Source organism: Pongo abelii, chromosome 22 (genome assembly GCF_028885655.2).
Source record: "Pongo abelii isolate AG06213 chromosome 22, NHGRI_mPonAbe1-v2.0_pri, whole genome shotgun sequence".
NCBI classification, from domain to species: domain Eukaryota; kingdom Metazoa; phylum Chordata; class Mammalia; order Primates; family Hominidae; genus Pongo; species Pongo abelii.
The window spans coordinates 39,568,148-39,593,981 of NC_072007.2; the positions used below are offsets into that span (position 1 = coordinate 39,568,148).

At 42.5% G+C, this 25,834-nt stretch overlaps 1 protein-coding gene across 2 annotated transcripts in view; it reads left to right on the forward strand.

Moving 5' to 3' along the window:
* The window catches only part of BACH1 (BTB domain and CNC homolog 1), a 134,093-nt gene that overhangs the window by 66,261 nt on the left and 41,998 nt on the right, over positions 1-25,834 (forward strand). Inside the window, exon 7 of one of the 2 annotated variants that reach the window (XR_008517495.2) lies at positions 1,200-3,079. The exons of the other annotated variant lie outside the window; for it this stretch is intronic. The gene's annotated coding sequence lies outside the window, so the exon portion shown is untranslated. Of the gene's footprint in view, positions 1-1,199; positions 3,080-25,834 lie in introns of those variants that run through there. 2 annotated transcript variants of the gene reach the window in all.

Below are 25,834 nucleotides of genomic sequence, written 5' to 3' on the forward strand. Positions count from 1 at the left end.
TGATTGGTGCATTTACAAACCTTTAGCTAGACACAGAGTGCTGATTGGTGTGTTTACAATCCTTTAGCTGGACAGAAAAGTTCTCCAAATCCCCACCCAACCCAGAAGCCCAGCCGGCTTCACCTCTCAATACCCCCTCTAAACAGGACACCCCACTGCTGTTGGGAATTTGGCGATGACTGCTCTAGCTACTTCATGCTGGATAGAGGCAAAGAAGGGTCCCTGCAGTTGCAGTGTCCTCCAGAGGGGAACTCTCTAGGCCAGTGAAAGGGCCAGTGGGTTGGTCCAGGGGTCCTCAGTAGAAGTTGTTAGTTGAGCTCATTTGGGGTTCCATTTGTAAGACCATCTGTAGCTTGATGGCCTCAATTCTAGAGGAAACAGATTTGACAAGGAGGTTAAAAATAAGGGTCCGAAGGCGAGTAATAGCAAGATGGCTGCCACAGGACCTAGAAAGGGGAGAAGCCATGTTGCCCAACTACAGAGGTTGGTATAAGAGTTTTGAAAGGCGTTGTCTGATTTCAGAAGCCTTTTCGTGTAAACGCCAGGTGGCATCTCGTACTATCCCTGACTGGTTAGTGTAAAAACAACATTCTTGCCCTAAGAAGTTGCAGAGTCCTCCTTTCTCAGCAGTGAGGAGGTCTAGGCCTTGGTGGTTTTGGAGAGTCACTGCTGCCAAAGAGTCTATTTGGGATTGTAGAGTAAGGATAGATTTCGTTATTTCTTGCAAACTATCTGAGAAATCCTTTGAGAGTGTGTGGTAGTAGGATAATGAAGTAGATAAACTGGCTATTCCAGTTCCTGTAGCAGTAGCCATTCCTAACCCTATTAAGTAGGGGTATTAATTGTATGGCTCTGCACTGACGGACTTGAGCTTTGAGGGGAACAGATAGGGTCTGATTTCCTAAGATTAGAAGTTACTACAATACATGTTACACTGTTAACTTTTAGCAAACTTTTGTTGAAAACCTTGTAAGTTTGGGGTTTTAATTTTTCTTTGCTATTAATAAAACCTCATTCAGTCCATATTAACTTAGAATTGGTATAGATGGCTCCTTCCTGATTCTGTAAGTACTTTAAAGTTTGGCTGAGTGCAAACAGCTGCATGTTTGAACAGACCAATTATTAGGCAATTTTCCTAACTGCTTCTACAAGAGTTTCCTTATCACTTACTGAATACCCATTGTGTCTTTTTTCCTTAGTCGCTGGGAAGGAACCATCTATCATCCTGTCCTGAAGGGAGTTCCTCCTAGATCTGGTCAGACCTTTGTATGGTAATTAATTAAGATTTAGATCCCTGTTAGGAAACCTGCTGGGTTAAGGATTTTTGATAGGAAGGCTATGGGTTGTCAGTGGCTTCAGTGCTTTCAGGCTACGCCCTTGTTTACACTGACAACAAGGTGATATTGGAGTGTTATAGGGTTACAGAGAAGACCCTCAATTATCAATTTTAGGTTTTAAATTTACCCTGGCTTTTAATGGAATAGGGTACACTGTTTTTCCTTTACTACTTCTATCTCTTTCTCTCTCTTTGACTTCTTCTTTGTCTGTCTCTTTCTTTCTCTCTTTCCTTTCTGTTGCCTCTGCCAGCTGCGTATGCTGCTGTTTTCCCCTCTCCTTCCCCTTTTGATGGCTTTGGCAGTGTAAGACTGCCACCTCCTTGGGTTTTTGCACTGCATGCAATAACTCCATGGTTTCTTTGTGATATTTAACGGGGGTTCCCCCAGAGGTTAGTAACTCCCTTTCTTTCCATATTGCAGCATGGGTATGTAGGATTAGATAAGCATACTTGCTATCTGTATATACATTTATTCTTCTTCCCTTTCCCAGTTCTAAGGCTTGGGTCAGTGCCACTAGTTCTGCTAACGGGGCGCTGGTCCCTGGGGGAAGAGGCTTACTTTCAAGTACTGTTACTATGGCATAAACTGCCCTTCGTATCCCATTCTCCACAAATGAACTTCCATCGGTATATAAGTTAAGGTCAGGATTAGCTACGGGGACGTCTAAGAGATCATGTCAGGCGGCGTAAGTCTGGACTATAATTTGTTGGCAGTCATACTCGATTGGTTCCCCATCCTCTGGGAGAAAAGTGGCAGGGTTGAGGGCCACGCATGTATGTATTTGAAGCATCAGTCGCTCAATGAGTAGCACCTGGTATCTGAGTAGGTGGTTGTCTGACAGCCATAAACTTCCTTTGGCACCTAGTGTGCCATTTATATCATGAGTAGTCCAGACAGTGAGATCCTTTCCTTGTATTATTTTGACAGCCTTTGACACTAAGACGGCCACTGCCACAACTACCCTTAAAGAGTGAGGCCAGCCTTTTGCTACTACATCATTTCCTTACTTAGGTATGCCACTGGTTGTGGGGTTGCCCCATGAGTCTGAGTAAGGACTCCAAGAGCCATCCCTGTTCTCTCTGTGATGCATAAAGAAAAGTTTCATCCTGTGGGAAGGCTTAAAGCTGGAGCTTGAGTTTGTTCCTTCCAATGCCCAGACTTCAGTGTTGATTCCCTCCTCAAGTAGGGGACAACAAATGGGTAACTCGTTCCCCATATTCATGTAGATAATAGCTCCAGCTTTGGCTACTCCTACTGGATCTAGTGGAGTCAGTGTGATCTGCTTCTCCCACTCACCTAGTCCCCACATGCCTTGAGAGCTAGTCCCTGTGGTCTGGTGTCCACCCCTCATTTCTTCTGCCCTTTCCTTATACTTCCCTGCTGGAGTGACTGGAAGTGGGGATGCTCGTCCCTGGACGCAGGGGAGAGGGACGGCCCTTGGGGTTGTCACTTCCTCTGCCCTTTCCTTCATGGGTGGGGCAGGAAGGGCACATTTGATGTTAGCAATTCAGCGTAAAAGTGAAAACTAATTTGGCCTCAAGATTTAAGAGTCATCCAAACAACAGCTACAGGGCTAATATCTTCAATCTTTACACATCTGACAATATCCAATAAAAAGAACACCAAACTACAGCAAGACAAAGGAGCAACAGACATGGGCCTGCAGAGGACAAAAGAGAAAACAGGAGCACTCAGTAACCAGGAACTCAGGGACTTTGGAGGCAACCTGTGTGGGTTAAACATCCTCTTGAAGATTTTTATCATTATTTCTCATTAGAAATATAAAAAGTGGGCTGGGTGCTGTGGCTCACGCCTGTAATCCCAGCACTTTGGGAGGCCGAGGCAAGTGGATCACGAGATCAGGAGTTCAAGACCAGCCTGGCCAACATGGTGAAACCTCATCTCTACTAAAAATCCGAAAATTAGCCGGGTGTGGTGGAGGGCGCCTGTAATCCCAGCTACTGGGGAGGCTGAGGCAGGAGGATTGCTTGACCTCAGGAGGCAGAGGTTGCAGTAAGCTGAGATCACACCACTGCACTCCAGCCTGGGTGACAGAGTGAGACTCTGTCTCAGAATAAGAAAGAAAGAAAGAAAGAAAGAAAGAAATGTAAAAAGTGCTAAATAGAAAGAAGTAAAAAATATATCAAATTAGAAAACAAAAAATGAGGGGGAGTGAAACTGGCATTCTAACACAAGGGGGGTAGTATTTAAAATAGCTTTTATGCTTTGGGGAAACAATTTGATATTTTATTTAAAACATTTTAAACTAGCCATAACATTTGACCCAGTAATTGTATGCCAAGGAATCCATCCTGAAAAACAATAATCTTAAATTTTAGGACGATTATTAATCAATAATAATAATAATAATAATAAAAATTTCTTCTTATATCAAGATGTCCATCATAGCATTTATCATAGTAAATAATTTTGAATAAACTTTTGGAAATGGAAAAAAGCAAAGCACTATATTGTATCTCTACTCAAACTAAGATTTGACACTGTACTCAGCTCTTTTTATAATTTTTTCACTTAATCCTCACAGTAAAATCAAATGTTTGACACAATGATTGTCCCTTTATGAGTTTTCAGCTAACAAAATGTTTATGGTAAACATGGAATAAAATGAAAAATACTCATGACAGATGCTAAACATGAAAGCAAGTGATTTACGGATCCAGTACGATTATAACCAGGTATATCGAAATCTCTCTGTGAATAAAAAAATACTGAAGTCCATCTGGGGTGAACAGTTGTTATTTATTAAAATTTGCTTTTGCGAGTACTCATGAATCTTGAGACAATAACCATCACCACGATCGTAAAACTATCAAACATGATTTTAAGCAAAGAAAGAAATGGGAAAAACCGTGAAAGGAAAATAAATCTCAAGACTCCAGAATCACTAAGCCAAAGGGAAAAGTCAAGCTCGGAACTGCATCAGACAAACCTGCCTCCGATTTTATTCCTAAATAAAATAACTACAAAGAAAAAAATAAAAATAAAAAAGCTACATACCTCCCTCACAATTTGCCCACAAGGAAACTCCTTGTGAGCCTCAAGATCTTTACCCTAAAACAGTTCTGTTGAACTTCATCCTGGCCATATTAATTGATACCTTATCTTCACAGGCCCAGGACAGAGGACAGACAGAACTCTTGATCATTGCTCTGCTCACCTGTGACAAATGCATTTCTCATTGCTTCCTCTGACCTATTTTTTATGTAAAAATGCAGATTCACTGAGTCAGACTAAGGCATCAGTGACTATTCCTCTATCCATTCCACCTTACATGTATTCAGTGAAAGGCTGATCAAAGACCCCAAAGAATGAAACCTTTTGTCCCTTATCTACCTCTGACCTGGAAGCCCTTACTTTGAGTTGTCCCACCTTTCTGGACCAAACCAATGTACATCTTATGCATATTGATTGAGGTCTCATCAATGTATAAAATCAAGCTAAAATGTATAAAACCAAGCTGTGCCCTGACCACTTGGGTACATATCATCATGTACCCAAGACTTCCTGACGCTGTCACAGGCACGTCCTTAGCCTTGGCAGATAAACTTTCCAAATTAATTGAGACCTGTCTCAAATACTTTGGGCTCACAAAACGTAGCTGTCCGTCAGGCAGATATCTAAAAGCAAGAAGTGATATTTTTACTCAGCTAAAAGCTGCTATCTTGGCGGCGGCCTCAGTGGCCTTCCACAATGAACTCCCTCCCCAACCCTCTGGCCTCATTCCCAGGCCCCTGTCCTCTCCTGGGAACTCCTGGGAATGTCATGTTTGTCCCATTGTCATCTTGTCAGTGAGGCTCCCCTGACTGCCCACATTAAGACTGCATCTGGCCAGGCGCAGTGGCTCACGCCTGTAATCCCAGCACTTTGGGAGGCCGAGGTGGGTGGATCACCTGAGGTCAGGAGTTCAAGACCAGCCTGGCCAACATGGCGAAACCCTGTCTCTACTAAAAATACAAAAATTACCCGGGTGTGGTGGCGCACACCTGTAATCCCAGCTGCTCAGGAGGCTGAGACAGGAGAATCGCTTGAACCCACGAGGTGGAGGTTGCAGTGAGCCGAGATGGCACCACTGCACTCTAGCCCGGGGCAACAGAGCAAGACCCTGTCTCAAAAAAAAAAAAAAAAAAAAACCGCATGCTTCCTCCTTCCTACCATTCTACCTCCAGTCCCCATCCCCATATCCTGCCCTCTTGTTTTCTCTCTTTGTAATGCCTGCCACCTCCCAACATAGTAAAGAATGAGCTCATTTACTTAGTCTAGTGTTTAATGTCTGTCTCACTCCACTAGAATGTAAGCATCACAAGGCCAGGAGATGCGTTTGGTCTGTGCAGCATCTCAAGCAGGACAATGGCTGGAACATAGTAGGGTCTCCAAAAATGTTTGTTGAATGTTGCTGATGGCGGCATCCTGGAGTAGGAAAAAGACTGAAGAGTGGAAAAAGAAATCCTGACATGAATTCTGGGCAAAGGCAAGCAGTAGCTGACTTGGAAAATGATTACAGTAGGTCTTGTGCCATTTGAGTTATCAGTACTGCAGATGTTTTTGCACCTGCCCCACCAACAATAATTGGGTTAAGGCTTTGCAGCTGGGATATTATACAGCTTGCTTTATCTAGGTTTTATTTTGCTTGCAAATCAATCAATACCTTACAATGATTTTAACAAGGGGAAAGAGCCGTAGTTGTAGAACTTGGAGTGTATTTTTTTTGTCTAGCTTTTAAAAAAAATTGTTAATGTTTTGACACTGTAACTCTTTTTAGTAGTTGTGGCTTTGCAGACCTTGCTGCACTTTGATCTTTTTCTCGTTCCAGCTATAGATGGCAGCATACCACTACCTACGATCCGATCACCAGCCTGAGTTTGTAAGTCAGAGTTGTTGGTCAGGAGAGAGCAGCTAATGAGTAATCAGTCTAAACTGAATGGCAAATTAATGTCTTCATTAAGTGAACAAACCAGCTTCCTCTATAAACAAGGTCAGAGTATTTATAACCCAGTGTATTTCATAAAAGCAAAAACGCATCTCCATTTACATAACTTCACTATGGAGCTCATGATTTATCTGCACAAAGCATATGCAAAATCTCGCTTGTATACTGTCTTTAATAAGGACCCATGTCATTCTGATGTAATTGTTAATAAAGTCGCGCTTGATAAGGAGCTTTGTTTTTCTCACACAAGGTAAATGAAAAGGTGATTGCTTTAAAGAAAAGCCACTCTTACAAGATGATATTGGGTGGCCTGTTCCAAATTGAGTTCTTAGTAATAAAAATGAAGTGTGATCCTAATTGATCAAATATATCTGCCACTTAGGTTCTATGAGAACTTATTTAAAATTTAGAGTTGGTTACACAGGTATAAAGTTTGATATTTACCATATGCTACGTGTCACTTCAATTCAGTGAATTGAATGCTTAATTTTGCCATCCTTGTCAGAGAACAATGTAGAAATTTCAGAAACTTTTCACAAAATGACCAGGTGTCAAAGACTCTGAATTTCTGTTTCTAGATCAGTGTCATCCAGTAGAAATATAAAGTGAGCCAAATGCAAGTTGCATGTGAAGTTTTAAATTTTCTAGAAACCACATCTTAAAAAGTAAAAAAAGAGGTGAAATTAATTTGAATACTGTACTATATTTTATTTAACCAGATATATCCAAAATATTATTTTTAGCAGGTAATCTGTATAAAAATTATTGCAATATTGCACATTCATTTTTTTTAATCTGGTGTGTATTTTACACCCACAGCTCATTTCGATTTAGATTAGCCAGATTTTAAGTGCTCAATAGCCACATGTGGCTGGTTGGCCACATCATGTTCCGCTTGGCTCTAAAGACTTAGGGCCTGTTATGAGGGGAATTGTGTGCCTCCCAAATTCGTGTGTTAGAATCCTAACCCCCACTACCTCAGAATGTGACCTTATATGGAGATAGGGTTGTTACCAAGTGAAAACGAGGTCATTTTAGGGTGGACCTTTAGGGTGGATCTTAATCCAGTATGATTGATGTCCTTCTAAAATGCGGAGACCTGGAGACAGGCTCACACACAGGGAGAACTCCATGTGGAGAGGAAGGCAGAGACTGGGTGATGCATCTCCAAGCCAAGGACCATCAAAGATCACCTTCATCCCCAGAAGCTAGGAGGGAGCCATGGAACAGTCTCCCTCACAGCCTCAGAAGGAACCAACCCTGCTGATGTCTTGATTTTTGGACATCTAGCCTCCAGAACTGTGAGAGAATACATTTCTGTTGTTTAAGGCACCCGGCCTGTGGTGCATTGTTAGGCAGCCCTAGTCAACCACTACAGAACCTTTGGTTGGTGGCTGCCATTGTTCCAAAGCTTTCCTCTCCTTGCCTTTAATCTCCTCTTCTCTTCCTTCTGTGCTTTCTCCTCTGGCCTCCCTGTCACTCAACTTTCCTGCCCTCTCTCATCGTTTTCCATAGGATTGCCCTCTCATAGCACAGAGGTAAGCGGGGAGTTTCTGTTGTAGTAAGTGGGAGATGGGTTCCACCTGAGCAGGGAGATGCCTGACTTGCTTCACGTCTCCAATGGGGATAATATTATCTGCCAGCTGTCCCCTGGAGCTACTGTTGTGTAGGTGAAGGGCTGACTCAGAAAATGCTTTGAAACCCATAAATAATGACATGGATGAGAATGAGTATTTTGTGTGTGTTACTTTCACATGTTAGGACTCAAAGGTGGAATGAAGCGTTTTCTAAGTTACTTTGGTTTCTTCTCTCTGTAATTATCTAGGGTTCCTACTTCATGGTAGGGAATGTGTGAAAGGGCATAGGCCCTGCCACTTTCTTGCCATCTGTCAGCGGTGGGCTTCTACTGGCTGCCTCCCAAGCATGTTTTATATCCTCTCCATCCAGCGCAGAATGGCCTCCATAACTCACAAACCACGTGCTAAGGTGATATGGATCCCACTCCCATCTCTAGAAGTGGGTCCCAAATAGGGTCACTGCATCAGATAATTCCAAGGGGTATCATTTTGATATTGTTTGGCTTTGTGTCCCCACCCAAATGTCATCTTGAATTGTAATCCCATAATCCCCACGTGTCATGGGAGGGACCCGGTGGGAGATGATTGAATCAGGCTGGCTGTTTCCCTCATGCTGTTCTCGTGATAGTGAGTGAGTTCTCAGGAGACCTGATTGTTTTATAAGCATCTGGCATTTCCCCTGCTGGCACTCATTCTCTCTCGTGCTGCCCTGAGAAGAGTGCCTTCCACCATGATTGTAAGTTTCCCGAGGCCTCCCTAGCCATGCAGAACTGTAAGTCAATTAAATCTCTTTTCTTTATAAATTACCCAATCTCAAGTATTTCTTCATAGCAGCATGAGAACGGACCACTACACATCTGCATTGTCATAAATGTGTATAGTGAACTTGAAGTTGTGCAGTGCACAACCTGCACAGTCATATCTGATAGCCCCTGTCCTGTACAATTAAATTAGGCAGGCAATCCCATCTCTCTGACCGTAGTCATAGGTACAGAATGGGTACTAAAATCCCTTAAAGCTGTGGGGAGAGATTGTCCAGGGTTACTGAGAAAAAACAAACAAACAAACAAACAAAAAAAAACAACTCTTGCCTTCTCCAGGGACCTACTGATAGACGGCATTCTGATATAAACATATAAGGCTGGCAGCTGTGCTCATGAGAGAAGTGCCAGTACCTTTTGAGAAGTCACTAGGTGGAGTTTGAGGAATAAGAGAACAGAGATCTGAGAGAGCCAGGGCTTGTGCTTATGCCTCTGGATCAAGCCTTGCCTGAAGCACCTGTGCAGTTTGTTACATGAGCCCATGTATTTGCTTCATAGAGTTGGTTTGGGTTGGATTTTCTGTCCCTTGCTACCCAAAGAATTCTAAATGCTACACTGGACTGGAGATGGAAGTAAAGAAAGGGGGAGATAGAGATGTGTTTCTGGTTGATAGTGCAACAACTATCAAAAACAAAAACAAAACTTCTTCAAGCATCCAAAACAATTGCCACAGCAATTTGAATTATATTTTCTAATGAAAACCAGGCCAAATGATCGTTAGCATTCTCAGCTAACTCACAGCAATGTTCTTAAGTCTATTTGTGATTGTCCAATGCTAAAAATGTATACCAGTTGGCATTAAAAACCTAAACTATTTCTACCACTGTATGGCTTTTAACTAGAGGTTTGTGGTCTAGCCTGAAAACTTAATCTACTATGCATATCTTTATTTCTAAACTAATACATTCTTTTGAGATCAGCCTACCTAAAAACATACTTCTGGTGTACTACCTATTTGTAAATTGAAACTTGTCATAAGTATAATAACATTGCCCCCATTGTTCTTATTAATTCATAGCAAGGGGGAACACTACTGTATAGATGTTATAAACGCTTAGGCAAGGGAGACCATTTAGCTCTTAACCCAATTTCCTACTGCAAATATCAAAAGTTGGATCAACATATGCCCCTAGTTACAAAGATGTAACATCATTTCTAAAGTCTTTAGCAGCAGAATCCTAAAAGGCCCCTGAATTTCAGTCTTAACTTTGTTCCAGCCACATCCCAGCTGTTTCTCCCAAGTACTTCATCATCTGCAGGCTGTTTTCAGTTCATTCTGGGACCAAGGAGAGGCCACTGGGATAGTATATCAATAGAACAGTCCTTGCTAAATAATGAAATTTGGAAATAGGCTGGGCACGGTGGCTCATACCTATAATCCTAGCACTTTAGGAGGCTGAGGCGGGAGAATTGCTTGAGCCTAGGAGTTGAAGGCTGCGGTCAGCTATGATTGCACCACTGCACTCCAGCTTGGGTGACAGAGCGAGACCCTGTCTCTTAAAAAAAATAGTTTTTGGCTACTTTGTAACTGAAAGAGATCAATCCCTAGGATGTCCTTCCCAGGGAGGCCAGGCTACCTGCCTAGCCTCTTTCTGCCTGCCTCCCTTTGGTGCGTGGGTTTTTCTGTTGTGCCCCTTCCCAAGGCAGGAGCTGGCATCTCCTTCCCTCCTGCAAATTTCAGTCCCACGGATCCTCTTCTTGTTGTTTTCTGCACTGATTTTGTATCAATTCCTCTGGAGCAAACATTGGAAGCTACTGTCGGATATGCCAGGGCTCTCTGCCCTGTTGTGTTCTGTGTTGCTAGCTGAAGATTACTCCTGGGTTTGTTTCAAGACCCTTGGAACCAGAATAGAGGTGATCTCTCCTGTTTGTACTCTCTCTGGCTGTGATTTTTAAATCCTTGTTCTGAGCCTACTGTTTTTTTTTCCTCCTCTGCCTCACTTTTCTAGCTCATTGCCTTCTATATCTTCCACTGGCTCAGTTTGCCTGAGCCCTCTGCATTTGGCACTAAATCGTAGTTTATTCTAATCCTTTGCCTGGAAGCTGATGCTGGTAACCAGATGGCAATAAAAAGACAGTGAATGCAACATTTCTACCTGTGAGTTGAGAGACAATACTCATTACTTCCTGGGAAAACAGTTGGTGTTTTTCTCAGTTGGGGTAAAATGATATTTCCAAAAATCCTATTGTTTTCTTACTTGGATAAATGTTAAAATATGTTTATTAGAAAGTATGCTTTTAAATATTTTTTAGTCTAAAGAAATATTGCTGCTTCTCAGAGCTTTGGCAAATATTGCTTTTCATTTGTTCTTCTTTTCCTGTGTCTTCTTTCTTTTCACTCTCTTACCACCTATAGATTTAAGTTACATGTCATTTTATTATTATTTACTGTATTAACTAAACTCACTTTTTATTTAGTTCAAAAAGATGGATGTTGGAATATTTTAAATTTGGCTCTTAAAACCACAGTGTATTACAGATTAGAAAGCTATTATGTTTTCTGACATCCAGCAGGCACCATTTCTGTTTTTTAGCTATCTGACAGCTTGGGGACAGATACGGGCCTTTGTTACAAACTGGGCCAGAATATTTTTTCCTGAGACTTTTCAAACTAGAGCTAGAAGAGAGGTGCCCCCTGTATTAGTCAGCTACTGCTGCATAACAAAGAACCATAAAATCAGAGTCACTTAAAACAGTGAGCGTTTATTTACTTCACATCTCTTCAGGTCTGCTGAGTGGGCTCCACTGATCTCAGTGGGCCTGCTCTTGTGTCTTTAGGCTGGCAGTGGGTGGTTTGATTTAAGGATGTCTCTAGTCCACACTGCATGTTTGCACATCTGTTGCCTCTGTCTTTGCTATGGTTTGGATATTTGAGCCCTCTAAGTATCATGTTGAAATTTGATCCTCAATGTTGGAGGCAGGGCCTAGTGGGAGGTGTTTGGGTCCTGAGGGAGAATCCCTCATAAATGGCTTGGTGCCATTCTTGTGGGGATGAGTGAGTTCTCATGAGAGCTGGGTTTTGAAAAGAGCCTGGCACCTCCTCCTCTTTCTGTCTCTTGCTTCCTCTCTCACCACATGGCTCCCCTTCACCTTCCACCATGAGTGGAAGCAGCCTGAAGCCCTCACCAAAATCAGATAGATACCAGTGCCATGCCTGTACAACTTGCAGAACTGTGACCCAAATAAAGTTTTTTTCTTTATAAATTGCCCAGCCGCAGGCTTTTTTTTTTTTTGTAGTAATGTCAAAACAGATTAAGTCAGTCTTTAACCTTTCAGCAGACTAGTTGGGGAATATTCCACAAGAGAGCAAGTGAGAACCTGCAAGATCACATAGACCTAGGCTGTGAAGGGTCATGTTATGACTTATACTCTTATGCCATTGGCCAAAGTAAGTCAAATGAACAAGCACAAACTGAAGGCACAGGCATATATCACCTGCTAGGAGGCCATGCCAAGGGTGTGGATACATGGAAGGGTGAAGAACTGGACTAGTCTTTCAATACCATAGCCCCTTTCTTCTCTGGGCATGGAGCTGCTAAGAGTGAGCCCACATGCAGACATCTGTCTCTGGTAGGAGAAGACAAAGTCAAGATCTAGAGAGATACAATGGAAGACAGGATGGGAGAGGGTCCCAATCATTTTCTAGTTATTAATAACATCTTTGGCTGTGCTTAGATTGCTGCACTTGGGAGGTTTGGTTAATCATCTTTTTTTGTTTTGCTTTGTTTTGTTTTTGTTTTACTGTGAGGTAGGCTACTCCACAATCCCTCCAAACTCTTCTTTCTTGCATTAATTAGTATAAACTGCATTTCTGGTACTTGCAACCAAAGGGTTATGACCCATCTATACTGTTTTTTCTAGATCAGAGGGTTTTTATATTAAAAGTTGCTGTCCCTATCCCAATGCAAAGCTTTTTAGGTTGACTTTTAGGGGGATAAAATCTTTCATATTGAAAATAAACATTATCACCTATATATCACAGGTTATTCATTTATTAAGTTAAACTGAACCACGTAAGTTTCAAATAAAAGTGTTACTGAATTTGCCGTAAAAATTACACATAATTAGTGTAAATTAGGAAAGATATAAAACAGTTGGCACAAAGCAATAGCATCCATACTTTTAACCCATGAATTTTATCCCTAGGAATTTACCTCAATAAAATAATCTAACAAAAGCAAATATTCATATACATTACACAATTTATGACAACTGTCATAATAATAAATTAAAGGGACATGTCTAAATTAAGAGAATGTGTTAAATTATGTTAGTTTATCAGGATGGAGTATTATGTAGTCTTTATGTTAATTAAGAAAATTATATAAAATTTCAAAATCCATTTATGACGTAGTACATGAAAAAGCAAAACAAAATGCAAAATTACAGGGACATCCAGACTATGTATATAATTTTCTTTTTGTGCACAGCACAACCATTTTCTTTTTGTGCGCAGTAGAAAAAAAACATTTCAAATCTACCTGTAATTTTCTCTTGTTCAGCTAGGAGACATGCATCATCTTTGATTAAAATTATTCTTCACTGGGACCTTTATTTATGCAAAGCCAAAATTCTATTCTAGACTCAAGAAGCTTGAGCCAGACATCCTAAACACTTCTGAATAAAATTATCAAAGGCTGAATTTGTCATGTGCAGAATTGCATCTTTGTAGGATTATGATGCTCTTGCCTGTGGGTGAGGATGTGGTGGATAACGCCCTTCTTGCAGTGAGGATAAGGGGGGTTGGAGAAGGTACCCAGGGGACTGGTGGCTCATGGTAATTGATGGACTAGGGGAGGCCACGTAGAGAGGAAGCCAGTGGAAAGGCATGGCTGATGGACAGAACTCCAGGAGCAGTGATAGTTCATATCCAGTACTGTATTTTTCTTTTTCTCCATTATAATTCTCCTCATTATTCTCAAGCCTACAGGAAATTGTCTTAAATGTTTATCCAGATATTTGCTGTACTTTTGGAAATTAAGGGAGGAGCCTGTAACTCTCCTTGCATAAAACAAGAGCCTGTCTTGTGTGAAAAAGTGATAAGAAGATATTCAGTAGAGATCTGAGGGGAAGTCTCAGAGCAGAAGTCCAGAATAAGTTAAGTGTGGACTGTATAAGAATTCCATTGGTATGGTAGACTGTATTTCTGTTTGCCAAATATTTTACTTTTCTTCCATCTTTTGCCATGGAAGGAGTTTACTCTTCAACTCTGCCAGACTCAAGAGAGGCCATTCGATTTGCTGTGGCCGATGAAACGGGAGCAGCAAAAACATGTATCATTTCTGGGAACCAGTGCACTGTTCTCCGTGTCTCCCTTCTCTCACCCTGGGCCTGATAATATTCCAGCTGGATGCTGCTCCATCATCCTGGAACCTAGAGTGAAGTTTGGGGAGGGCGTCAAAGGCAGAGCCGACTTTCATTCAACATGTTATGTGAGTGTGATGGTTAATTTTATGTGTCAACTTCACTGGATCATAGAGTGGCCAGATATTTCGCTAAGTTTTTCTGGGTTTCTGTGATGATGTTTCCAGATGAGATTTGCATTTGAGTCAGTGGACTCCATAAAACAGATTGCCCTTCCCTGAATGGAAGTGTATTAGCCAATTTGCTGAGAGCCTGAACAGAACAAAAGGTGGAGAAAGGAGAATTCACCTCCTCTGCCTGACTGATTGAGCTGGGATATCAGTCTCCTTCTGCCCTCAAACTGAGACTTAAACCATCAGCTCCACTGGTTCTCAGGCCTTGGGTCTGAAACCAAACTACACCACCAGCTTTCCTGGGTCTGCAGCTTGCAGATGGCAGAGCATGGGACTTCTTAGCCTTCATAATCAAGTGAGCTAATTCCTCATAATTAATCCATCTGTATTAGTCTGTTCTCACACTGCTATGAAGATATACCCAAGACTAGGTAATTTATGAAGGAAAGAGGTTTAATTGACTCACAGTTCTGTACTGCTGGGGAGGTCACAGGAAACTTACAATCATGGCAGAAGGTAAAGGAGAAGCCGGCACCTTCTTCACAAGGGTGGCAGGATAGAGTGAGTGCAAGCTGAGGAAATGCCAGATGCTTATAAAACCATGAGATATGGTGAGAACTCGCTATCACAAGAACAGCACGGGGGAACTGCACCCATGATCCAATTACCTTTACCTGGTCCTGACCTTGACACACGGGGATTATGTGGATTACAGTTCCAGGTGGGATTTGGGTGGGGACACAGAGCCAAACCATATCACTATCTCTCCCCCTCATTCCCTCTCTCTCTATTAAATCCCTTATTGGTTCTGTTTCTCTGGAAAACCCTAAATACAGTGGGAAAGAAGTAAACCTTTGTGGTTGTAAGCTTTGGGGTTATTTTGTTACTGTAGCATGATCTGGCCTATTCTAATTTATGCAATGGGTTTTTTTTTCCTACAATTTGGGGTTATTTGTTACTGTAGCATGATCTGGCCTATTCTAATTTATACAATGGGATTTTTTTTTTTTTCTACAAACACTAAGGAAGTAGCATGTGGAAGGCTGGACCTTATGTTGCCATCAGTAGGGGGTTTTCTGTAGTCTGAGGACCTATGAACCTTTTGGGTTACCTTTGACTTGCACTTGGGCTTTTATGTTGATGCCAAGCAGTATGTTTATACTCCTCTAAAATGGATTTTTCTCTATATAAATAGTGTTTTTGTTAACTCTCACCGGCTCCAGTCTCAACTTTTGCCTCTAATTTTTCCCATAATATTCACTAACTCTAGTGATAGCTGTCTATGCCCATTGTACTGAGACTAATTCAGAGAGTGGGTTGGATGAACTTTGGTTTGATTTGTACGTAATTGTTAAAAACTGTGTTTAAGAAAACAGTTGCACCCTTGGCAAAACCTGGAAGTCTCTATGTTAACAATTTTCCCAATTTTTATTTTAGGAAGCCATTCTGCGTATTATGTTTTTAAATAAAAGGATTTGACTTTGGGCTGACAATTTAGCATTTAACCACTGTCTCCGCGCCAGTTCCACAAGAGCAGGGATTTAGATTAATTAGAAAAACCTCATTGGTTTCTGATGGAGGGGGCATTCATAGAAACAACCCACTGACAACTAAGGAGCTACTGCGATGGGATGGGCAGCCTGCAGCTTCACTCGGTGGGCAGCCTCCACAGGTACTTTAATTCCTCGCTCTTCTGGCCAGGCATCTCTTGGTAAAGGCAGGTAAAGGAAGCAAAGCAATTACCTAGATAATTAAGGAAAAACAAACCTGTATGTGGCAGGTAACTTGGGGAGCTGCTTCTGATTTTCTAGGCAACTATTTTCATTCTTCACTTCTCTGGTGTCAGCAGGAATCTGAGCTAGATCCCAAGAGCAACTTGAACAATTACAATGCTCTCAGTTGGCAAACCCAGCTTCATAGCAACTTCCCTCCTCATTGATCTAGAGTTTGAAATAGCTTTGTCAGATCTCAGGGGTGTGTTCCTGCTGATTTACGGCAGAATCCCAATAATGGCTGTGAAAATGTTTGTCCATTTGTGAAACTTCAGAAAGCGGGTCTAGCAAATCATTCTCGCCTGGTGATTCTGGGGCAAGGCGAGAACTGTACCCTCACAGGCCGGGTGAGTCAGATTCTAGTTCTGGTGGAGGCCAAGGAAGGAGATGTACTATGAGTCAATCTCTCTATGAGGCATTTGCTGAACCTTCCCCTCCTACACCTTCCTACAAGGCAGGTCCGACGACTTTTACTTTACAGATGAGAAGATGGAGCCTCCACGAGGCACATAGCTGGTGAGTGACAAAACCAGAATTCAAACCCAGATCCATTTGATTGTGACATTTGTTTCCACTACCCTAGTAGCTCTGGGGGAAGCCAGGACACCTTTATTTTTGTAAAGTCCCGTAGTTGTTTCTAGTGTCATCCGGGTTGGAAACTGTATGTTAAAGTCAGTGGTTCTCAAACTTTGGCATGCATTAGTATCCCCTGTTCGGCTTGTAAAAACAGATTGCAGGCCCCACACTTAGATTTCTGACTTGGTAGGTAGGTCTGAGTTGGGACCCAGGAATTTGCCTTTCTAACAAGTTCCCAAGTGATGTTGATGCGGGGGCCTGGGCACTACACTATGGGAACCACCACTGCATTAAGGTGAACTCAGAGCTGAATCTGACGTGAAAATCTAAGTTTATGGAGATGACATCAGATATCTGCAAAGTCACTTAATAGAGAACGGTTGAGACTAAGTCTTGACTAATATTAAAACTAACACATCTAAAAAGACTATGTCCATCATAGGTGGATGGTCAGAATAGAAACATTACATAATGGGGCAGAAAATGTAGCTGATGCTATTCATCTAGAAGGAAGAAGGGATGTAAGGGTCAGTTTCCACCTTTGCTTTGAATTCCCTGGACAGCAGGCAATCATATGAGCATTAATTTGATTTATTTTTTCAGGTATCGTATCTGATTTCAGATACATATGATGGTCTCAAGTGTGTTTTTTACCACCGCCACTTTGTAGTCCTGTTGATGCCACTGCTATTGAAGTCTATGTGAATGGTGCCCCCTGGTGGAAGGAAAAAGGTAGTTTATTACAGTCCGTTGTAAATGAATGACCTAGCGTTGTTATCATGCTCTGCTCCTAGAGACCACTCCCCTCACCTTAAACTAGCGAGCCTGAGGACCAGTCCCGGGGACCCATGAGAACATGATCTCCGAGAGCCCTGCCCTTGAGAAAGGTTCTCCTCAGTAATACTCCAACTGACCCCAGACCTAAAATTCTTTTTTTTTTTTTTTGAGACAGAGTCTTGCTCTGTCGCCAGGCCGGAGTGCAGTGGCATGATCTCGGCTCACTGCAACCTTTGCCTCCTGGGTTCAAGCAATTCCCTTGTCTCAGCCTCCCAAGTAGCTGGGACTACAAGTGCACACCACCACACCTGGCTAATTTTTTGTGTTTTAGTAGAGACAGGGGTTTCACCATGTTGGCCAGGATGGTTTCGATCTCCTGACCTTGTGATCTGCCAACCTTAGCCTCCCAAAGTGCTGGGATTACAGGCGTGAGCCACCGTGCACAGCCCTAAAATTCTTAAAAGGTGAAAATGGGAGAAGATGGTTAACAAATCCATATGCTATCATGATATATATCTTTCTTCTTAGTCGTATGGGATGAAATGATGCCAAGATTTGACTTACAGAGTAGGGATTGTGACTGAAGCCTTTGGACAGGTATTTAGTCCCTTATGAGTGTCCCCTCTTGTCTAGAGAGTGGGACGCCAGGAATGTCAGATGCTTTTCAGCCTCTCCCCTGCTCTCATGCCTAGAGACAAGAGCTCCACAAAGGTCTCTCATTCCTCAAGGCTGACGAAAAGCCCAGCGGCTAAATGGCCAGAAGCCTGTCTTTGTGAGAAAGCAAGAAGTCTCTTGGTTTGAACTCTTCGGTCTAGAGACAGATTCTTCTACCAGTGGTGTAAAACCCTAAAGAGGCTCTGCATAAGACCTACCACTACTCTGTGTCTCATGACACCCTGCCCCCACCACTGGAAGGCCACGCTTATTCTTTGTGTTCATGCTTCTCTATGATCTGTAAGTTTCCCAAGAACACCTGGATTCGAAGCTCAAGTCCACCACTTAATAGCTATGTGACCTAATGTGTCAGACGGTTATAAGGATTACAGAGAAAGAGGTATAGATAGAGCTGGTAGTAGTGACAGACACATCTTTACATTACAGAATTCTGACATGCATTATTATTGTAATTTTCTATTATTCAGACATACTTGTTAAGAAGGTGCTGGGGACAATTTGTACATTCTGGGTATGAAAGGGCCTGGAAAGTATTTCACGAATGGAGTTAGCTGGAGGAGTCCAATCCATGTACAATGGGTAGAATTAGAAAGGCATTGAGGATAGTGTATTAGTCTGTTTTCAAACTGCTGATAAAAACATACCTGAGAGTGGGTAATTTATAAAGAAAGAAGAGGTTTAATGGACTCACAGTTCCATGAGGCTGGGGAGGCTTCACAATCATGGCAGAAGGTGAAAGGCACATCTTACATGGCAGCAGGCAAGAGAGAATGAGAGCCAAGGAAAGGGGGAAACCCCTTACGAAACTGTCAGATCTCATGAGACTTATTCACTACCATGAGAACAGTATGGGGGAAACTGTTCCTATGATTCAATTATCTTTTACCGGGTCCCTCCCACAACACATGGGAATTATGGGAGCCAAAATTCAAGATGAGATTTGGGTGGGGACACAGCCAAACCATATCAGGTGGTTACATAAGAGAGCCAGTAGAGAGATATGAACTCCAGAGGAGATAACTCACCTGGAAAGTAGGCAATCAGGAATATAGGATCCCAGTCTGATGAAAAAAAAGGGGCTGTGGGTATGGGAGGCATATCTCAGAGAGAAGAAACACTGCTGTTCATGCCTGTGAAACCCAAGGTTTCCCCTTCCTCTTAAGGGTTCTCTCCCTCTAATGAGAGTTGTTTACACTGCTGATTAGAGACTATTAAGGTCTAGAAATCAATTTGTGTGGGTTGTGGCCAGCATTTAAAAAACAAAACAGAATATGAAATATCAGTGTGCATTGCACATAGTGAGTAAATATTACTTTATGAAACTTTAATCAGTTACGCATGTACATGTTTATAGGGGTATGATGTCAAGTGTATTATTCCTGTGGGTCTTGGTATGAGGAGTTGAGAGCTGCGTCTCTAGTGAATCCACTGGGGTGGGGAGTTTTCTCATGTCTGCTCTTGCAAGGTCCTCTTGACTATTTACTTTGCAGGATGGTTTTTCCCCATCAGCCTTTTCTGAGGGTCTGAGTCAGTTTGGGCTGCTATAACAAAGTACCATAGATTGTGTGGCTTAGAAATTACAGAAATTTATTTCTCATAGTTCCAAGATTAGGATGTGGGCATGGTCGGATGCTGATGAGGACCCTCTTCCGGGTCACAGCCTGCCGTCTTTTTCTTGTATCCTCAGAAAGAGAGAAGAGCCGGGCACGGTGGCTGACACCCGTAATCCCAGCACTTTGGGAGGCCGAGGTGGGTGGATCACTTGAGGTCAGGAGTTCAAGACCAGTCTGGCCAACTTGGTTAAACCCCGTCTCTACTAAAAAATACAAAAAATTTGCTGGGCCTGGGGGTGTGTGCCTGTAATCCCAATTACTTGGGAGGCTGAGGCAGGAGAATCGTTTGAACCCGGGAGGTGGAGGTTGTGGTGAGCCAAGATCGTGCCACTGCACTCCAGCCTGGGCAACAGAGTGAGACTTGGTCTCAACAAAACAGAGAAAGGAAGGAAGGAAGGAAGGAAGGAAGGAAGGAGAGAACTCTTTGGGGACTCCTTTATAAGGTCACTAATCCCATCATAAGGGATCCACCTTCATGACCCGATTACCTATCAAGGCTCCTCCTCCAAATACCATTGCATTGGAGGTTAGAATTTCAACATATGATTTTTGGAGGGACGTAAACATTTAGTCCATAACACTGAGTTAAAGCAGGTACCTATTCACTCTCCTTCTAGTGGGGGCCTGGGGCACAGGCCACCTTCTGATGCACTGTTGACACGTCTGCAAAGTCTGAGCAGTGAGGACTGGGTGGAGGGAGGTTGAACATGGGGAAGCTGCCCTTTCTCTCTCTTATTTTATGACCCAGCCCGGTACTCATTTCGAACTTGATATTAAAGCTGTGCCAAATTTTATTACAGTGTTTGAGAAACTATAAGAGAAAGAATTTTTTTTTTTTTTTTTTTTGAGACTGAGTCTCACTCTATCACCCAGGCTGGAGTGCAGTGGCGTGATCTCGGCTTGCTGCAACCTCCACCTCCTGGGCTCAAGTGATCCTCGTGTCTCAGCCTCCCGAGTAGCTGGGACTACAGGCATGCACCACCACACCCGGCTAATTTTTGTATTTTCAGTAGAGATGGGGTTTCACCATGTTGGTCAGGCTGGTCTCGAACTCCTGACCTCAAGTGATTCACCCACCTTGGCCTCTCAAAGTTCTGGGATTACAGGCGTGAGCCACTCTGCCCAGCCTAGAGAAAGAATTTAAACCTATCTGCTTCATTCTACTTTTCCAGAAGTCCAAGGAAAGAGTGTCCTGGAATTTAAACCCTCGGCACGGGTCACTTCCTAGATGCTCCCGGTTCATCATTGTGCTTCCCTGACCCCAGGGCCACATCCTTTGCTGCAGAAGGACACTTTTTCCAACTTGAGCCCTGCAAACATTTATTTATTTTTTGGGGAAATTCTACTCTGTACCCACAGAGTTTCATAAATTTTTAAATCCACTTCTGAGTATTTATAAAAAGCCAGTGAAGTTTGAAAAATCCATTTCAGATCCAATAGATTCCCCTTTATCTCCTCCCACCTCTGCAGAGCCCTGATCATGCTTCTCCATGGGGACTTAGAGTCGGGAGAAGGCTTGGTCTGCTTTTTCTCTCCTTACCCCCCTCTCTCGGGACACTCTTCTCTTTGAGTGGGGAAGAGAGATGGAAAGGGATGAAGCTGTCATTCCGGATAATAGCTTTCCCTTGCTTGTTGCTTCTTTGGCTGAGATAGACCCAGTGGGGGTGCTCACTGATGGTGGGCGTCCCAGGCTGGTTCCTTCTTGGGGTACATCTGTGGGTTCTATATAGGCCATTCAGGGTTAGGGAGGGATTCCTCCCTAGGTTTTGGCCCAGTTCTCTAATGTGAGAGATCAGCTCTAGCTCAGTCTTCTGAGTCCCACCCCAGCTTTTGCCAGCAATAATACGCCCTGCCATTTCCTGTTGCTGGGACTGCCACCTTGTTGGTGGCCTTCTTGTTTCAGGTACAACAGGACAGCTCAAGCTCAGCTGCCTCCTGCAATGTCCCCCTGAGCCACAGGAAACTCAGGCTTCCTTGAAACACTGGATAGCAGAAGGGCTTGCTTCCCATTGCTGGCCCCTCTCTGTCATCTAAGTTTTTGTCTCCCCTGCCCATAAGCAGATATCCCACTGTAGATCAAGACAAATCCTCCTATTCCTGACACCTGCAATGGCTATGAGTGCTTCCCTTCCTTTCTTCTCTTCCTTCCTGGAAAAGGTCAAGGCTGTCTGTACTGATGACCCACAAAGAGCAACCCCTTTTCTCCCCCCTCTTCCCAATCTTCTGCTTGCATGGGGTAGGGGAATGAGAGGGGCCTGGGGATAGTTGGGAGCAGCAGAGCTGGTTATGTCCAACCTAATAAAAAGTCTTCGGGGAGTATACGGCCTCCAGCTGTTGGCAGCTCTCTTCAAAATGAGAGATTCTTGATGTGTCTTTGCCTTTGACTCTGGGTCTTGGTCATCAATTCTGCAACAATGAAAGTAGTCCCATCAACACCACTGTATGCAGGACAAAAGATCCATATTATCTACCTGTCCACTTTGAAGACTTAAGTTGAAAGGCTCTGGAACTGAAGTTTTGAAATGGCCACGAATATGCCTGAGCACACTGCCAGGAGATGGTACGTCAAGAGAAGCCTATTCGATTGGACAAAGGCCTGTGGCCTTGAGGGTGACCTGGCCCACAGTACAGCAGCATCACTGTCCCCTAGTAGATATTTTCGAGTTAAGAGCAGAAATTAAAAATGCACAAAGTTAGGAGAGGAACACTTGTTTTCCAGAACCAGGCAAGGCATTTTGGTATATAATGCATTTCCATTAAGTAGAAGTAACTTGAAAAAAAATTCATATTACATTTACTGTAGGAGTTTAGTTGCAGAAACCCCAGAATTTATTGGATTTCTAACTTTTTTTTTTAAAAAAAAGTATTTTAAAACTGTGTCTATATTATTTGGCTATTTTAGTAAATAACTCACCATACTTGTGTGTAAGTGCAAATTCTTGAAGTTTTTTTTTTTTTCAAATGGAATCTTAATTTATCATCATAGAAATAGGATTACCTATTGTAAAAAAATCAGTTGGTAAAAACATGTACATTAAATGCACCTTCAGGCTATTTTTTTTTTTTAACCTGAAGTAGAAGTTACCGTGGAAGGCCAGGCACGGGCAGATCATTTGAAGTCAGGAGTTTGAGACCAGGCTGGCCAACATGGCGAAAGCCCGTCTCTACTAAAAATACAAAAAAATTAGCCAGGCATGGTGGTGGGCACTTATAATCCTAGCTACTCAGGAGGCTGAGGTGGGAGAATCACTTGAGCCCAGGAGGTGGAGGTTGCAGTGAGCAGAGATCACGCCACTGCACTCCAGCCTGGATGACAGAGTGAGACTCTGTCTCAAAAAAAAAAAAAAAAAAAAAAAAAAAATAGAAGTTATCATGGAAGGGTGCAGGGGCCCGTTACCATATGAAGTGGTAAAGACAGTGTTTCTGCCCTAAGCACCATCCAGAAATACTCCCTAAACCTCCATCGCCATGACGTTTTGAACGGGCCGTGGGGGTAACGCCGTGGGGGTAATGCTCATATTATCAGTGGGGATGGCAGGCCTTTTGTTGAAGTCGTCAGAATCAATGCCCTCCTTTATCCTCTCCATCCTGTTCTCTGCACAGCCTTCCTTTCCCGATGCTCCCCAAGCATCCCTGATGCTCTGACCACTGCGTTGATGTATCTGTTTCATGGCTAAAGGCCCCAGTGATTCTCCCTGTAGTCCACTTAGGTGACTAACATGGAGGTGTTACTCTGAGATTCATAGCTCCCTTGCGGCTCTAACTTATGAGGAAAAGAGTAGCCTCTTCTCATCAGGGCTACTTTTGCTTTGATTCCATCTTTCAGGTTCTCGTGACTTCCCAATTCGGATAAAGCTTGATGCCAGTTACCCAGTGCCTAGACAGGAAGAAAACATCAGCCTACTTGGAAAACTACATCCCAAATCATTTATTCTTGACAACCACCAGTTGTGGAGGGGTTGCCCTGACTCTCTCACTTTAGAGTGAGGTGCCGTTCAAAATGCGTATTTAATAACCAGTTGTCTTGGGTGCCTGATCAAATCAGTAACTAACCAATCAGTATGGCCAAACCATTGTGTACTGGCTGAATATCAGATTGGGTGGGAGCCCAAACAGACAGGCCTCTGGGCCATGTTTCCAGTAGATTAGTTTTGTTTGGCATTCGGAGTGATTTTGAAATATGGTGTGTGTTTGAGTGCCTTTAGGCTAAGTGGACATTCTTCAATTCCCAGTCTCCCCTCTTGTTACCTGTCCTAGAATTGGCTGGCTTTACTCATTTATGTTACCCTGGGTTGCTGAAAAGCATCTGCTTGTGCTACGCTGCTCTAAACCTTTCCTTGCGGCCTGGTCTCTATCCGGCAGCTGATAGGTCCAATTTGTTTCTTACCACGTCCTCTCAGCTTGTCTCCATGTGCGTAGGCCTTCATACAAGAGGAATTATGTGAAGCCCCCCATTGGTGGGGCCTAAATTTCCATAGAGGTAGCCTTCCTATTCTGGATCTGAATTATTCCAATATTTCTGTGGCACATTAAATGATAATTTATTTGGAAATGAGAGACTGCATATACAAAGACAATGGCCAGACTGTATATGAAAATAGAACAGCTTACTCCTACCTTCCCAGAAAACCAACTCTTTGTTTCTAACAAACAGCCCAGGAAACCAGCCTGCTTTAAGTCAGACTTGGAGGGGGTCAGATGCTATCTAGGGCAACGGTCTAGGAACTTAACAATCACTTCTGGAACAATTGGTCTAAAACGGCCAGGACTTGAAGAATGACTGACAGCTTCCCTAATTCTTGTCCCCACTTCCAACTTAGGACCAATCAGAGAAATGCAAATATGCAACAGGATGCCAGTTTCTAGCTAGGCGGCCCACAGCTTCCTCATGCCAGCTGCCTGCAATCAGGGCACATGAGAAGGCTTCCCCTTTTTCCACTGTAAGGCTTTTCCACTCTGCCTGCCTTTGAGTTCTTGGCCAAAATGCAACTGATGGCCGACTCCCTTGTTATAGCAAGCCCTGAATAAGTAGACTTTTCTCCTTTGGTTTGTATTCACTTAGTTTCCACAGAAATAAATTCAATTATATATAGATAATCAAAGTAACGGTAAAGGCTGTTAGCAAAATGGCAAAATAGAGAGGAAAAATAAGAATCTTATATTCCATAAAAGTTTAAGAGGAGTTTGTTTTTCAGGATGCTTTGAATCTCCTCCATAGATCACTTCTCCATTTTTTCCTGTCACCACAGAAATTTACAATCTTAATAAAACAACTCATGTTAAAATTTTGAACTTTGCTACTTTCAAACTGAAAACTTTTTGAAGCTTAAGGCAGTTATTTCTGCAAAAGGTGGCTTCAGGTTTATTAATTTAAAAGAATGCAGGCAGTATTTGAAATATTATCATCTGGGTGACTTTTTTCTACATTTATAAATACTCTACTGTCTCACCATAATTAAAATAATATGAAAAGAGTTTGAAATATACTTATAGCTTAAAACATGGAAATAATTCTTTTTAACATGAATAATTATCCCACCAGTTTTATAATCTAATAAAAATCAAAGTAAAAGAAAAATGCTAGGCATTTTAATTATGAGAAATCATATGTATTCTGGGAACTTAGAAACGTTACCCACATATTTGTACTCCAGAATCCTCATTCTAGAAATTCTTTCCTCAAAGATGTTGCAAAGAAGTGGAGTGCGTGTGTGTTTTTGTCAACATGACCTAAAACTTATAAAGCTCTATATGAAGCATACCTGTTTTGAATCCAAATTTAACAATAATTTACTTCACATTTGAACTGGGATGCAGACTAGTAATCCATAGTCTTTGCATATGCTTTTCTTATTTATTCCTCTAAAATTACAGGAATAAGACCTTTATTTATTTTTTTATTTAATTTATTAATTTATTTTTTTTTTTGAGATGGAGTCTTGCTCTTGTCGCCCAAGCTGGAGTGCAATGACACAATCTCAGCTCACTGCAACCTCCACCTCCTGGGTTCAAGCAATTCTCCTGCCTCAGCCTCCTGAGTAGCTGGGATTACAGGCACCTGCCACCATGCCTGGCTAATTTTTAGTAGAGATGGGGTTTCACCTTGTTGGTCAGGCTGGTCTTGAACTCCTGACCTTGTGATCCACCCACCTCAGCCTCCCAAAGTGCTGAGATTACAGGCGTGAGCCACCACACCCTGCCCCGACCTTTATTATTCTTAACTCTAGGCAGAGAGAGGTAGAGGAAAGAATACTGTAGAAA